Here is a 7,937-nt window from a genome sequence, read left to right on the forward strand (position 1 = left end):
CTCTTCATTTTCTCTACTCTCATCCATTTTTTTTTTCAAACTGTGAATAAAAAATTTCTATGAGGAATAAGAAGAAAATAAATGAGAATAAAAATATAATTATAAAATAACAACGAGCTGGCACTAAATCCGGGAGTTGGTGATGGATAGGCAGGCCTGGCATGCTGCGATTCATTGGGTCGCAAAGAGTCAGACAGGACTGAGCGACTGAACTGAATTGAAAACATCGTATAGGAAGGAGATTATTTCCGTATGGACTTGGAGGAATGCTTTGTAGTAGAGTGATCAATTGATCTCAACCATTTTTAACATACTGGGTTCTGGCAAAAAAAAGTTTGTTTGGGTTTTCCATGTTAACCAAAAACCCAAATGAACTTTTCAGCCAACTCAATAATTTGGGGCCTTCTTGCCCCAGTTATCCTCGAAATCTGCACTTGTCAGTCCTCAGTGAATTCCATGCCTTCCAAGTCATTCTTTTTTGCCTCCTTTGCCAATTACTTTCATTCTACAATGAAAGAAGCTTCTCCATTCACAGAATCATTTTTTTCCTTATTTCCTTATACCTATTTCTAAGATGACTACACCAACTCTTACATTTTCTGAATTGATATAAATATATGTTCATCAATTATGCATCCAAAATATGTTCTGAATCTGTTCTCCCCGTACCACTTCATACATGTTAATCCAGGTTCCTATTAGGTTTCACTCGGATTATTGCAACAGCCTCTCCACAGAGTTCCTAACTCACTCTTGTCTGATTCATTCTCCAGGCAGTGGTAAAAATAATGTTTTTATTGATAGCAGCCATCATGTTACTGTCCTGCTTAAATCCTTCCAAGGTTTCCTTCCTCTTATTAACCACTGCCCATCTTACTGTGACCTACAGTGTGGGCAGGGCCTGGCGCTTGCCTATCTCATTAACCCCACCTACTGCCTCACACCTATCTGATCACAACTCTCCAGCCACACTAGCTATCTTTCTGAACCTCAGACACATTGAGCTGGTTGTTTTTGTTTGTTTGTTTTGTTTTGTTTTTTAATTTCCTTCCTCTGGGCTGTTATGTATGACTTGAAGGATTTTGTCTGCTGGTCATTTAGCTACTGCTACCATTAATAGTTTGGCTTTCAGTTTAAATGCATCTTCCTTGAGGAAGATTTCCCTACCCATCTCATCTAAAATAGGTTCCTGTTCATTATTTTCTTTAGCTATTGTAAAAAATTCATTGTACTTGATGCAACCTGATAAGGCTTTTATTCAATTGACTTTTATTTACTAAATTTGTTTCTGCATAGTTTTGTTCTTTTAGTCTCCTCTAAGACATACACCCTGAAAGGGCAGAAACTATGTGTCCTTTTCACCATTTTATCTTCAGTGATGAGGACATGACCTGGGACACAATAAATATTTGTTGAATAAATGAAATCTAGGAGCATGTTCTCAGGCTCTGTGTTGTTCCTGTTTTACCATCTGTGCCAATCAAATTAAGCTGCTAGAGTAATTTTAAGTTTTTGAAACACATTGACTTTGCTAAGTCACTTCAGTCATGTCCGACTCTGTGCGACCCCATAGACAGCAGCCCACCAGGCTCCCGAATCCCTGGGATTCTCCAGGCAAGAACACTGGAGTGGGTTGCCATTTCCTTCTCCAGTGCATGAAAGTGAAAAGTGAAAGTGAAGTTGCTCAGTCGTGCCCGACTCTTAGCGACCCCATGGACTGCAGTCTAACAGGCTCCTCCATCCTTGAGATTTTCCAGGCAAGAGTACTGGAGTGGGGTGCCATTGCCTTCTCCGACATTGACTTTAGGTGCTACAAAAATATGATGATTTCTGTTCCATTACTATTTGGTCTCTCATCCTGCTTTAGAGTTTATCTGAAAAACTGAAATGAATCACATACCATCAAAACAGGTGCCTCAAATCAATAACAGTTTCTACCAATTCTCCGTGATACTCAACATAGTAAAGAAGACTTCTATTTATCATGGCAGATGTTTCTCTCATTTCATTAAAATATATTGAAAAAGAAAAAAGTGAAAATGTTAGTCCCTCAGTTTTGTCCTACTCTTTGCAACCCCATGAATTACAGCCCACCAGGCTCCTCTCTCCATGGGATTCTCCAGGCAAGAATACTGAAGTGTGTAGCCATTCCCTTTTCCAGGGGATCTTCCCGACCCAGGAATTAAAACTGGGTCTCCTGCCTTGCAGGCAGATTCATTACATCTGAGCCACCAGGGAAGCCCCAAAATATACTAGACAGGATATATTAAAGTAGAATCTATCTGCAAAGTACACTGAAGATAGAAATGGATAATACATCCAAGAAGAGGCAGTATTCTCCTACTGGACTTTCAACTGTGTGTGGATACTGAGAAATACGTTCTTGGACTTATGTAATTTTTCATGCTGTGTGTTAAATCCAATGGCTTCAAAAATGACAATAAAAAAATTCTGGATACTCTTATATTACCTGCCCCTTCAAGGATCCCAGGACTTTGGCTGACTATGAAATGAACCAAGATACAACCAAGAAAACAAAAATAAATGAATAATAATAAACTCAGACCCACCTCCTTTTACTCAGCAGAGGTACCATGTGAGTAACCAGAGGTCACATGCTTGCTCAATGTGTGTGCAGACTGGAACACTGTAAATATTTGATTTTTTTTTCAATCCTCCTTCACCTCTATTCCAATTCAGAGACTTCCAGTTTACAAAGTAGAAAAAGGAAAATTGAAAAGAGGTACAAATAGAGGATCCTTGTATCTTGGGATATTGCCCTCTCTGAAGAAGAATTTTGTTTTTTAATTAAAAAAAAAAAAGAAAGAAACAACTAAACAGTGGCAGAAAGAGTTCATGCAGTTAGTGTTGACTTTCCCATAAAATTCACCCCCCAGAGGAATTTCAGACTGCTTCTAACTCTCTGCCATGGTCAGGGCTGACCAGTTGGAAGATTCGAAATCAAGCTAGTTCTTCAATCCCTGCATACAAGAGGAAGAAGTAAAAATTGAGGATGCTGACGACCTGGGTGTGGCACAAAATTGGCCATGAATCTGCATGGAGCCTTCTCACTAAAGCAGCCGAGAGAGGGCCAGGGAGAGAAGGAAAATGTGATGTGGGAGAAGCCACCTGCGGGCAGCAGTCCCCTCAAGACTGCAACTCAGGAGTCTGGGGGACCCTTACTCGGGAGGTGGCTGAGAGACAGAGCACTGGGCCCCAGCTGAGCTCACCTTGCTCCTGAGGCCGAGCGGGATGCACCTGAGTAAATGCCAGCTTACCAACGCTACCCTCTTCCTGTTTAGTCATCCAACAAGGAGAAAAAAAGTGAAAAGTTGGCAATAAAAAAAATATTTTGTTAATGACACTGAAGGCTTTACGTGTTTATTCATTGCTTTGCCCTTTGACCAAATAACTGAAACTATCTTTGTTTCCTATGAATTACAGATTTTCTTTATTTTTTCTCCTCTTCTAAAGAAACTCATTTTGGTAACCCAAAACATTAAAAAAAATACTGTGTATCTCCAAAACACTTTATTTTTTAAGTTGTCTCATATGCGATCAAATAGAGATTTCTAAAATGCACTTAAAATATGTATTAAATCATTTCAAGGTGATTTTAGAAAGTAAAAAACTGAGTGAAATATTATTAAGTTTTAAATAAAAAATAGGTCAGAATGTTCCAGTGAATGAAAAAGACAAGGATGAATATAATCAGAACTAACTGAAACAAAACAGAAAAACAGTCCACAGATAATTCAGAGATTATACTCAGACCAATATATTAAGATATATATATATCAAATTATAATGAAATATAATTCAAAGATAATACTTAGATTATATGTTAGATATCCCAAGATAATAAACTGAAAAATCTACTACACTCAATAAATTAGTTACAGAAAATAACTAGGTAAAAAGCAGATACAAAAAATTCAAATATTTTCTTAGAAGTTAGCCATAAGTTTTTAGAAAATAACTTTTTAAAATAACTACACTGAGACAAAGAATAGAAATGTGAAGTACCTAGCTATAAATTTGGCAGTATTTATTTATAAATTGTAAAAAAAAACAATGAAAAAACAAAAATATTCCAGTGCTCTGTATAAGATATGTGAATACACTGAATGTAATTATTTTGCAGACGGGAAAATGGAATAATATAAACTCTAAAAAAATAATCCTTTAAAAATGTCCTATAATTAATTAGGTGATTAAGATAAGTCAAGCCCAAACTTTAATGGGAGAACTAGCTATGCAAACATGATAAACCACAAACCATGCTCTTTGCCCCAAGTGGAGAACAAGGCAAAAATAAGAAAAAGATAAGATTTAAGAGCTGACTGATGTGTGTAGGGTGGGCAGGGGGTGGATTGTTTAAAATAATATACTAACGCATTCTTGAAGTTTATTTTTATTTTTTAAACAATTTTAGTTATGCATCTGTGTCTGTCATTTGCAACTGAAAATGGATAGTTATAATTAATTAATGTAGAACATAAAGTCTAGCCTTTTTAGCAGCAGGAACTTTTGTGATGTTCTGTACTGTCTAATATGATATGGTTATTGAACACTTGAAATGTGGCTCATGCAGCTGAGAAACTGAATTTTTAATTTTATTTAAATTTAATTAATTTAAATTTAAATTATACGGCCAGTGGCTAGTGTTTTGGACAGTGTGGCTCTAATATAACAAAAGCTACATGAATTGAAATAATAAAACACATTTTTGCATGACAAATTAGAAATATATTTGGAAATATGTTAATGGTGGGACCATGCATTGTAAAGAGAATTCTAACAATTTACCTGTTAGAGCACAAATTAGCCCAAACTTCTCTTAAAATAATTTGTCAATTTGTGTCAAATCCGTAACTTTGGTCCAATAAGTTCAGAAACTTCTAGAAATCTATCTACCAAACTAGTCAGAAATACTGATAATATATAATGCATGAAAATTATTGATATGTCATTTACAGTTTTTTTTTGAGATACATTTAAATGAGTAAACAATGAAAATATGGGTACTTAGAGATTAACTCTTATGTGAGTGACTGATAGTTGCTCAGTTGTGTCTGACTCTTTGAGATCCTATGGACTGTAGCCTGCCAGGCTCCTCTGTTCATGGAATTCTCCTGGCAAGAATACTGGGGTGGATTGCCATTTCCTTCTCCAGGGGATCTTCCTGACTCAGGGATTGAACATGGGTCTCCTGTATTGCAGGCAGATTCTTTACCATCTGAGACACCAGGGAAGCCTACTATTAGGAGACATTCCTAAGTATAAAAACAGGCCAGCTAAAAAGTATCAGCAGATTCATGCTTGACTTTATCTTATAATCTATAGATAATACATTAGAATATGTAATGAGTTCATACACCTTTTCCAAAGGAATACCTGAAACAGAAGTAACAATACAGTTATAAATGACAATCATCAATCAGATGAAATAATTTAGATGAAGCTTATTTCTCTCAAAGAGGTGGGGATTGGGAAAGTAAATGGTCAGGAAGGAAATGTAATGTGCTTTTAACTTTGTATGAATAACAATGTTCAGTTCCATGTTGCTGAACATGGTTCTGTTTTCCCCAAATAAATCCTCTACTTCAAAATACTGTCTGAATGCTTTATTAAAACTCTGCTTTCTGGCCTTTGTTTTGGACTCTGTTACTTTTGTTGCTGCCTCCTGATTGCTGTCCTCTGAAGATCCTATTTCTTTCCCGCTGTGCCCTGTTACCTCAGTTGCCCTCACGCTGTCCCCTGAAGCCTCAGTTGCCTTCTGGCTGTCCTTGGAAGTTGCAATATCGCTCGCGTGGTCCTTCTAGCTCTGGTTGCTCCGTGGCCGCAGAAATCTGCCAATGCCTTAAATCATGCCGCTTTTCCTATACTTACTGATCCAGTAGGAATATCAAAGCAAACACTCTGCTTTCCTTTGAGAAAGACCATTCCCTTCACTTTGGAATCAATATCCTCACCCAGTTGCTCTCTAACTTCTTTCTAAGCATAATTAATGTTTGACATTTCCATGGAGCACTGCAAGATCGTAGTCACAAAACCTGCATCCCAGAAGCTCAAGGAGTGCTGGTCTCCCAACGTGGCACTGGAAGTGTGGGCCAGGGCGGCTGCCAGGGCTTCTAGGCTCCCTTCTCTTCAATCAGCTTCTTGGCTGACTGCTTGAAGTGACCAATCACAGTGGGAGGCACCGAGTCCAAGAACCTTATGACATCTTCCCTAGAAGATTTTATTATCTCTGCTGCAGAAGGAACACCTATTTGCTTAAATTTAATTCCCGGTTTTTGCTCCCCTTGGGGTCACTAGTATTCTTCCTTGTTCTGATAAAAGTAAATGCAAACCCTGGTCCTCCCAGCTCCACCTGCTCACCCAGAATGACAAATGTAGGACTCCATGTACTTTGGTGGAGGACTTTGAACAACCAGCCTCGGGGATGTCTAAACTATGTACAGCAACATTAGTTGCAAAGAAAACTCCAGAATTACCATTTCTAAACCCTTTCAGGATGATTTCCCTTTGCTTCTGTGGAATTTCTCCGTGTAATGACTGGGCATCCTGCCTTATGACCGCATTTTGTGACAACTCCTGGGCTTCTTTCTTCATTTCACAAAATATGATAGTGCTCCCCTGATAACCACTGTACACTTGGATCACGTTCTCTGTAACTGCTGCCCTCTGAATCCAGTGACACTTGATAGCCAGCAGCTCTACAATTATTGCCATTTTCTGTGTCTTTTTACCAAATCAGGCCCACTTGTTCATATGTAGGTTTCATTAACACTTATACATGAATTTAAAGTCAAATTTTGGGGAATTATCCCTTAAATTGTAAAGCATTTACTATGTAGCATATTTCTTAAAAAGATACAATGATGTGCCCACTTTGGAATAAATTAAACACATAATATTATTACCTATCAGTTTTTCAAAATATCTTAATTGATATATATGGAATAATAAAACTTGCTTAATTCACATTTTTTCATTATTCATTTAAAAAGTCTTCAGTAAAAAGAAACAAACTGCAATAGCGCTCTGAATGAAAATAAGCTCTCAAATATTAATAGCAATTTGCAGTTCACAAAGTATATTCATATGCATTATTTTTTACCCTTCAGCAGACTGTAAAGATAAAGCTCAGTGGAACTAATTTATTTGATCAAATTATACATTTTTCAAGCAGTATAGCCCAAAAGAGACATTAGCTGTTATATTTAAACTAATGTTAAGCTTAGTAAGGTCTCAGAGGTGGAGTCTTTCAGTTCCTGAATTTGAATCTTCTTATAAACTACAATAATCTGGTAAATAATTAAGTGCCTTGGAAAGAAACTGCACTGTCAATTTAGAGAGCTGATTTCATTTTGCAGCAGAAAGGATTCTCTTGACTTTCCTGTCTTTGGAGAGATGTTCAATTAATCCACAGAGACCATGTTTTGTGCAAGTTTCCTAGCCTGAGAATAAGAAAACTCCTCTGAGGATAAGACAAAATGATAAAATAGATTCAGATCCAGACATACAGATTGTCTTGTGCACACTGCCCTTGTGTTTATTAAGTGGAGAGTTTATTCCCAATTCAGCCGGAACACTTAACTCTTTCACGCAATTAAAATAGAAACTAGATTAATCACCCAAATCACATTAATCTCTGAGGGTGATCAACATATTTTTAGAAAGAGATTTACCCATCAGTATACTGTGTGAACAAATTTACTAATAAAGAAAAACTTAGGACTATTATGGTACTGCACTAAAATAACTCAAGATATTTTATGAAAATTGTCTCTGGAGTTTTCCCAAATAGTAACACTGACTTGTTCTGATGTTAAGTCCAGACTCGAAACAGAGATTTGTTTCAAGGCTCAACTTATTCTGTGATTGACTGTTAAGATGAGGCGAGATGATGGAGAGCAGGTGGCTGAACTTTG

At 37.0% G+C, this 7,937-nt stretch overlaps 1 pseudogene; it reads right to left on the reverse strand.

Moving 5' to 3' along the window:
• Positions 1 to 5,440: 5,440 nt before the first annotated feature.
• Positions 5,441 to 6,787, reverse strand: LOC101123621 (nucleolar RNA helicase 2-like; annotated as a pseudogene).
• Positions 6,788 to 7,937: the final 1,150 nt, after the last annotated feature.

This window comes from Ovis aries, chromosome 3, assembly GCF_016772045.2.
Source record: "Ovis aries strain OAR_USU_Benz2616 breed Rambouillet chromosome 3, ARS-UI_Ramb_v3.0, whole genome shotgun sequence".
NCBI classification, from domain to species: Eukaryota; Metazoa; Chordata; class Mammalia; order Artiodactyla; family Bovidae; genus Ovis; species Ovis aries.